Here is a 9293-nt window from a genome sequence, read left to right as displayed (position 1 = left end):
GTTTTCATGGCTGTAGTTAACCTCCTTAGGCTGGAGTTTCTCTTCTAGTACTTTATATAGAACTGAATTTGTAGATTGTATTAGATTTGGCTTTATAATAGAATATCTTATTTTTTTCCCCATATATGGCAAATAGTATAGAAGCTTGGGCTGGTTTCTGAAAGAGATGACAGGAATTGCGGAGCATTTTGAGGTGTCATGTAGAAACCTAATCAAGGCCAGTTCCTGGACGCTGCAGAACCGAGAGCATCTGTGGGGGCAGAGTCAGAGGGAAGCGGGCGGGCCTGTTGGAGCGTTAGGATTTGTGCTTGTGCCTTTTTAAATTCGGGATCTCGAAATGCATCATGATTCCTGTTCTTGTAGAGCTTCTGTGGGTAATCTTGGAGACAATGGGAACAAGATTGAATTGGAACGGGTTTTTGGCTGTCATGGAGCACGCCGAAGTGTGTGTGTTGCTCGAAACCCTCCTGGCTTTGCTTTCATCGAATTTGAGGATCCCTGAGATGCTGCTGATGCTGTCCGAGAGCTCGATGGAAGAACACCATGGGGCTGCTATAAGGGCGAAACTGCCAAACGGTGAAAAGAGAAGTCGGAATCGTGGCCCGCCTCCCTCTTGGGGTTGTTTTCCTCGAGATGATCACGGCAGGAGGAGTCCTCCACCTCAGCGCAGATCCCCAAGAAGAAGCTTTTCCAGAAGCTGGAGCAGGTCACTTTATAGAGACAGGAGAAGAGAAATCACCAGCCGTCTGGATCCTTCCCTAGGTCTCGTAGCCGATCTAGGTCAAATGAAAGGAAATAGAAGACCAGTTTGCAAAACTGGTGTACAGGAAATAACCTTATTTGACAGGAGTATTTACAGTAAATTAAAGTTTTGTTTGAGACTTCATAAGTTTGGTGCATCTTAAAGATGTTTTAGCTGTTCACATTTATTTTCTCTTGGAACAGCGACACACAAAACGATGTAATTCTCTATGGTTTCAAATGGATCATATGAGGCATGTGACATTAAGAATTATTACTTTACAATGTTCCCTTAAGTGAGATGGAACTTTCTTCGTATTTTAGTTTCTTATGGACTGAAATAAACCTAGATCTTGCCAAGTTTTAAGTGTGATGTGCTAATGATATAAAGCAACACGGGAAAATTGAATAAAGCTGTCGTTCCTGTAGTAGTGGAGACAGTGTGGCACTGTAGGTCAAATGGTAAACGGCCTTTCAAAGCTGCTGTGAAGACAGCCAACAGGGAAAGGGTAGGAACCACACTCTGAAGATCTTCAAAGCAGTTCCTTCCTGGTCGCTGTATGCGGATGTAGAGCTCTTATAACTTATTTGGAAATGTAAGACTAAGATACCAGTGTCCAAACAGGGTACCTCGTAGAGCTGAACTTCTCAGTTACGGTGTAAGATTTTTATTTTTCAGGCAGTCATTTGTAATATGTTTGTGAGAATCCTTGGGTTAAAGTTTTAGTTACAAATTATTGTGTGACATGAAAGCCTGTTTCTCTTTGCACATGCAGTCTGTGGGCTTGCTGTCACATCTGGGTATAACACTCCTATTGGAAGCCATGCTTATATTTTCTTGTGCAGTGCTTTTTAATTAATAAAATACTAGCATAATTGTGTAGTAAAAATAAAGAAACCTAATCAATAGAAACTCCCAGAAATCTACGAGGGTGACCCTCATGGAAACTCCTATCAGTGGGGACTATGAAACCTGAACTGGCTATCTTCCATAAGCAGGCAAGACTTCCAGTGGAGGGATTGGAACACCAAAGAAGCCACAAAACCTTTGACCTGCAATTTGTTGTACCTTCCAGATGTGGTGGAGTAAAGGAGATACAGAACATGTGGGGGTTTCCAGCCAATGACTGGCCCTTGCCATGAGAGGGAACACAATCCTCACACTCCTGGAGGGCCAAGACACAGAGACTGGATAACCCAGAGACCTAGGATGGAACCAAACACAACTGGCAAAAAGTCAAAATAAAATAAATAAAAATAATAAAGTCATTGAAACAAACAATACATTGCTCTACTTAATAGACAGTGGCCTAGCACCATCTTCATCAGAGACCCACAGCCAAACTCTGTGTAGAGCCAGGGGACCCTGAAGAAGTGGGGGAAGAAATAGTTGTAGGAAGCAGAGGAGTCAAGAAAACACACACACACACACACACACACACACACACACACACACACAACTCATAGAACCAACTAACCAGGGCCCTTGTGGACCACAGGAATGGAACCGACAATCAGGGAACCTGTATGGGTCTCACCCAGGTCCTCTGCATACGTTATTGTGTAGGTTGGTGTTTTCGTGGGACTCCTTGCAGTGGAGGTAGCGGTATCTATGACCCTTTCGCTTGCTTTGGGGACCCCTTTCCTTCTATTGGGTTGCCTTGTCCAACCTTAACATCAGGGGATGTACCTATTCTTATTGCATGATCAACCATACATGATATGCCATGTTTGGTTGATAGTCCTGTGAGACCTACTCTTTTCTGAGGGGAAACAGAGGAAGAGTGAATCTAAGGGAGAGAAAAGATGGTAGTGGTGGGGGAAACCATGTTGGGATGTAATATATGAAGGAAAAAAATTTAAAAAAATGAAAAGAAAAAGCCCAGCTATTGCTGCCTAACTTTGACATTTGGAATCTGTGACAGGCTGATTAAGGTTTAAAGGTTCATGAGGGATTATGGTTGTTCATACCACAGCTTTAGAAAGCCAGAGCACATTCCAGCATCGCTTTCTGTTACTTACAAAACGTTTCTGTAAGTGTGAGAGACATACATATTCTTGTTGCACACAAAATTAAGAAACATGGCTGGAGAATCATTTTTACTAATTTTCCACATAAGGGCAACAGGCAGCAATGGAGAAGAGGAACAGAATCTCTTAGCAGAGTCAGAAACTCCAGTACCCAGCCCTTGGCCAAAGGGTCAGTCATGTCTGAGGCAAACTAGGAGCAACTGGGAGTTTAACAGTGGAGAAGAGTTTGCCTGTGACACTCTGGACATAGTTAAAGGCTTGTAAACGAGGAGGAGGAAACCGGGAAACTAGGGGCCCTGAACAAGCAGGTGCCAAGGCAGAAGCAGCCAATTTTCAGCAAGACAGTCTTTGTTATTGCAGAACCACTTGAAGCAAATCCTTTCACATCTAAATTTCTGATCACTGAAAACAATGGACAGAGGCAACTTTTTCTCAGTCCCTCTGGTGGGACAGGGAAACTCAACAATTTGAAAAGAGACGTGTTGAGTCAGGCATGGTGGTATGCCTGTAGGGTCATGATGTAAGCATGCCTGTGTAGAGGCAAGAGGGCCTTGAGTTTGAGACTCAAGGGATACACTGGGGACAGTATTTCTAAAACTAGGAAGCAGGACTACAGAGGTGCCTTCACCCTTAAGGGCGCTCTTTCGGAAGGCCTGGATTTGGTTCCTAGCACCCGCTCTGGTTGGCTCTCAACCACCTGTAACTCCTGCTCCAAGGAATCTAACATCCTTTTTGGCCTCCACAGATACCTGTTCAAGTAAGGGGCACACACGGCACGCACAGCACGCACAAATAAGATGACAGAACATCTTAAAAATTTTGTAGAGCAAAATGAAACAAAGGGGAACAGGTGAGCACCATCTTTCCACCTTTTCCACATAGGTCATTCTTTCTGTAGTATTCACTAACATCCTGCTCCCTGCCGCCTGCCAAGTTACTCCCCATCAAAATCCTTCCCTCATTCCTCCTCCCTTTCTCTTCTAAGTGGGTGGGTACCCCTCTGGGTATCTCCCTGATCCTGGCACTTCAAGTCTCTGCAAGGCTAGGCGCTTCCTCTCTGTCTGAGGCCAGGCAAGGCAGCACAGCTAGTAGAACATATCTCATGGACAGACAACAACTTTTGGGATGGCCCCCATTCGGAATAAAGATGAAGACCGAGTTGCACGTTACGTAATTAGGAGGCTCAGGTCCAGCCTGCATATATTCTTTGGTTGGTGTTCAGACTGTCTGTTGTGTGGAGTTGGTGGTGTCCTTGCCACAATGATTCACCTGCTCAGCCCTCCGGGACACAGTCTGGCTTTTGCTAGCTGCACCCTTCAACAGAATTTGTTCCCTAAGCTTGTTCATTGTATCCTGGATTTTATTTTCAACCTTTGGACTTAGGTTCAAATGAGATTTAGTTCTCCTTCTTTGATTCTGTCTGTCTCTCACTGATTCCTTTAGGTTTAAGACTGAATTACATTTACCTCATAAAACCAAACTAAGATCCACTTGAGAAACTAAAAACACTGTCTTGACTCCATTAGTATTAGTATCATTTGTTTTGAAATCATAAGATTTGTACAACTTCCGTTCCTTCTTTCACTGGTCAAGATACAGGCTGTATTTTGGAGACAACTCAGTTTATCACTTTGTGCTTAGTAGCTCTTTATAGAATACTGCTGATAACTTGCTTAGAGCCAGAGCCACCTCCTGTAAAGCAGCCAGTCTACCCACTGCCAGCGGCCTTTTCATCCACATTATACTATTTTAATCAATTTGTTAATTCATTCCCTCTGTCTTGCTAACTGGAACATATTATAAACGTTACTAATTTTTAAACATCCAGCTTATCACAGTTTTAATGTTCATTTACATTGCATAGATATAAAACAGCTTTCAGTCAGTGAGAATGAGAGATTGGTATGAGTGAAATGTGAATGACTATGACCCAGCCATACAGACTGCTCTGACTGACATGTCTGCTGTGGAAGTGTCACAGGATACAAGAAAGTCATAGACAAAGGATTTGTCAAGAACACTGGTGGAGACATAAGATCACGGGGATGAGATTTAAACCACAGGATTTACTTGCTATGTGATGACAGTTTGTCTCAGCTTTCGGGTTGGTGGAAACTTGCTGTGTCCTAAGAACATTTTCTAAGACTCTTGATTGTCAAATGGGTGTTAGATTAAACAGGAATGAGTGATGAATGGCCATCAAAGGTAGCTCAAGATGGGGGTTTGTCTTAGTCAGGATTCTGTTGCTGTGAAGAGATCATGACCACCGCAAATCCTATGAAGGAAAACATTTAACTTGGACTGGCTTACAGTTTCAGAGGGTTAATCCATAACAGTCATGGCAGGAAGCATGGCAGCATGCAGACATTGTTACTGGAGAGGTAGCTGAGAGCTCTGTTATTGGATTCACAGGCAGTAGGGAGAGAGAGAGAGAGAGAGAGAGAGAGAGAGAGAGAGAGAGAGAGAGAGAGACAGAGAGAGACAGAGAGAGAGAGAGACAGAGAGAGAGACAGAGAGAGAGAGAGACAGAGAGAGAGACAGAGAGAGAGACAGAGAGAGAGAGAGACAGAGAGAGAGAGAGACAGAGAGAGAGACAGAGAGAGAGACAGAGAGAGAGACAGAGAGACAGAGAGACACACACACAGAGACAGAGAGACAGAGAGAGACAGAGAGAGACAGACAGACAGAGAGACAGACAGACAGAGAGAGAGACAGAAAGACACACACAGAGAGACAGAGAGAGACAGAGAGAGACAGAGAGAGAGAGAGAGAGAGAGAGAGACAGAGAGAGAGACAGAGAGACACAGAGAGAGACAGAGAGAGACAGAGAGAGACAGAGAGAGAGACAGAGAGACACACACACAGAGACAGAGAGACAGAGAGAGACAGAGAGAGAGACAGACAGACAGAGAGAGAGACAGACAGAGAGAGAGACAGAAAGACACACACAGAGAGACAGAGAGACAGAGAAACAGAGAGAGACAGAGAGAGACAGAGAGAGAGAGAGAGAGAGAGAGAGAGAGAGAGAGAGAGAGAGATTGATTGTGCCTAACTTGAAAACCCAAAACCTACCCCCAGTGACCACATGACCTCACTTTCTCCATCATGACCACACTTCCTAATCCCTGTTAAGTTTTGATACTAATGACGAAGCATTAAAATGGGTTTTTATTCAATCTCTTCACCACAGGGCTGGAGATATAGTTAAGAGTGATCCTCATTTTTCCAAAGGACCCAAGTTCAAGTCCTAGCATTCACATCAAGAGACCCACCTGTTTGCGACTCCAGCTTCAGAGAATCCAGGACCCTTTTCTGAGCTCTGTACATATGGCATACATTCACACTGACACATACACAAATGCACAGAGACACATATGAACTTACACACACACACACACACACACACACACACACACACACACTTCAAGAATAAAAAAGATAGCTGCAAATAATTTTGGCTCTGAATCTGCAACAATCAACCTTCTGTGGCTTTAACCAATCAACAGTGTGTGTAGAATCTGTGTAAATGAGGCTGTTTCCATGGGAACCTCAGCTCACAGATATGTAAATCTCTTTCACTTTTCTTTTTTTTGTGGGGGTCTTTTAACTTTCCTATCTTCCTGAGCTATAAAAATGTAGCTTTCATTTTTCTTTCCTTTACTAAAGTAGAAAAGAAACTCGTCACTACTTTGAAAGAACTTTATCAGTTTTAATATAGAAATGTGTCAAAATATTCTGTTATGTTGGATTCTTTTCTTGATCTAGAGAGTATGTACAACACACACATTTAATATGTTGTAAAGCCTTTACATTAGCCATACATTTAAAACTCATATGTATTCAGATACAATTTATGTAAATCAAAACTGTATTCCTCCTAACCATGGAATTTAATGGAAACTTCTGCAATCAACCCAGATAAGCTTACTGGCTTGCCAAGTTGGACTTTGATGACATCACTTTTTTGGTTCTGCTGTCCTTGTCCTGCCTGGGGTGAGCCCTCAGTCCTCACTGCAGCACGCCCCTTCCGTCAGCTTGTGGGGCTCTCAGAGAGGTTCTGTGCCATTTCTACAGGCACTTGGCACACGGTGATGCTTTACCAAAGGAAGCTGTGGGAATTGGCAAATGGAGACCATGGAGAAGCAGCACGGCATAGGCATTAAAGAGACAGAAAGGTCAGAGCTGGGCTTGGAGAGATGGCTCAGTGGTTAGGAGCACTGGCTGCTCTTCCAGATGACCCAGGTTCAATTCCCAGCAACCACATGGCAGCACAGTTCCAGAGGATCTAACACCCTCATGCAAATATACATTCAGGCCAAACACCAATGCACATACGATAAAAATAAATAGATCATTAAAAAAAGGACAAAGGCCAGAACTGAAAACAGTCAAATCCATATATGTACTGCGAGATGATTTTCAACAAATGTACCAAGAATTGAAGAATAAAGTGAAGACTAAACTGGACTGATAAAGATGGCTCAGTGGGGACAGGTGCCTGACATGAACCCAACAGACTGAGCTTACTCTTTACATCCTACCAAGTTTTCGAGAGAATGGAGTCCTGAGAGTTGTCTTCTGAGACACACACACACACACACACACACACACACACATGTACACACACATGTATGCACACATACATGTGCACACACATCCATGCACACACGTGTACACACATTCATGCACATATGTTAAAGACTAGATTACTACCTCTCAACATACAAAGAGATACATAAAACTACTGAAGAAAACATAGGGAAAATACTTCAGAACATTAATCTTGGCAAAGATTGCTATTTAAAAAAAATGTCCCCCCCAAAAGAAAAGCAATGAAAGCAAAAATAGAGGGAAGTTTGCATCAGTTTGGGCCACTTAGTACACTAGAAGGGGAGAAAATATTGGCAAACTAGCCACCTAAACAAGTGATTAGTATCTATGATATGTGAGACCTTGATTTAAAACCAATTACAGTAACAATCGTGATCAGCATCTAATTTAAAAACTGGTAATGATCTGCAAAGCTTCTTCTCAAAGGAAGATACACAAATGGCAGGAGTGTGCATGAAACAGTTGTCATCATCGCTGACTGTCAGGGAAGCATGAGTCAAAATGACAGTGAGATGTCACCTGTCTTCTAAGTACAGTTAGCAAAGAAGACAACAAAGAAGACAACAACCCCTGCAAAGCCTACAAGGATGAAGGCAAGAAATTATGTCACAGGTATTGGATCACATACTTTTGGCCTCCTTACCCTCCATGTTCCCTAAATCTTGAAAGGCATTGGTACAAATGTGACATTTAAGCAGACACTTATTTTCAGCATTTTGCTTAGCTATGAGTGTCTGAACTAACTGCTTCCTATTGCAAAAAAAAAAAAAAAAAAAAAAAAAAAAAAAAAAAAAAAAAGGAGCTCCTCTATGTAGAATCGAGAACAGTAGCAGTATCAACAAAATTAGAAGACAGTTTGATGACAGAACATTTAGCTAAGCATCAGTAGCAGGTCTCTTTAGGGTCTCTCACCTCGCAGCCATGGGCTTTTGACAAGGTTTTCAATTCCCTCCTGTGAAGCAGGCCTCAAATCCAACCAGGAAACAGTTGGTCAGATAGCCACATTACTGCTGTAGTAATGGGGTTATCTCTCCTGGTAAGTTAGTGTTTTCAATCTGTTCCATCGCAGTGAGAAGACACCATGACCGCAGCAATTCTGATATAGGAAAGCATTATACTGTAGCCCACTTACAGTTTTAAAGGTTTAGTCAGTTGTTACTCATGGTGGGAGCATGGCATACACACAAGAATGGTGCTGGAAAAGAAGTGGAGAGTTCTACATTTGGATCTGCAGGCAGCAGGAAGAGAGAAAGCCACTGGTCTTGGTGTGGGCTTTTGAAACCTTAAAACACTTCTTCCAACAAGGCCACACCTCCCAATCCTTCCAAAGTAGTGTCACTTCCTGATGACTAAGCATTCAAATAACCCCTATGTGAGCTTACAGGGGCCATTCCTATTCAAGCCATTACACTAGGTAAAGTCATTGAAATCTTTTCTCTCCCTGGTCTGTATAGCTAGCCCGCAGGAAAAAAGATTCTGGATCCAGCTTGATTCCTGTCCTGTACCAAAAATGGGGTGTTTTCAGAAATAGCGTTTCGAAATCTACTTATCGTAGGTAACTAAAAGCAATGGCCTGTGAGGTCCCTGGGGCACCCCTGACAAACAACTTGTAGGTAAGTGCACTGTTGCCTCATGTCCTCTACCCCCTTAGGGTAACCAGGCCTGTTGGGCATTTAGCTGGACTGGAGGGAGGAAAGCTTAGCTGGTCCCAGGGGAGGGAGGTGGGACGGAGTGCAGGATCTCAGACTGTGATGAATGTTTGGTACCGAACATGCTCAGGAACAGCTTTAGAGAACTGGTTAATTTATTGGGGTGGGGTGGGGTATTTTCGCCCCTGGGGAGATGGCCAGGGTCTCTGGGGCAAGGTTTGTATGGCTATGTACCATTGGTCAGGACAGGGGTGTTGGAAG

General features: G+C 43.2%; 1 pseudogene across 1 annotated transcript; it reads left to right on the top strand.

Annotated features, from left to right (window-relative positions):
• Nucleotides 1–337: 337 nt before the first annotated feature.
• Nucleotides 338–799, top strand: LOC308427928 (serine/arginine-rich splicing factor 3-like; annotated as a pseudogene). Its single transcript has one exon. The product of its transcript is annotated as a serine/arginine-rich splicing factor 3-like (transcript).
• Nucleotides 800–9293: the final 8494 nt, after the last annotated feature.

The sequence above is a fragment of the Micromys minutus genome (assembly GCF_963924665.1).
Source record: "Micromys minutus genome assembly, chromosome: 12".
NCBI classification, from domain to species: domain Eukaryota; kingdom Metazoa; phylum Chordata; class Mammalia; order Rodentia; family Muridae; genus Micromys; species Micromys minutus.
This window is presented reverse-complemented; position numbering and strand designations above follow the sequence as displayed.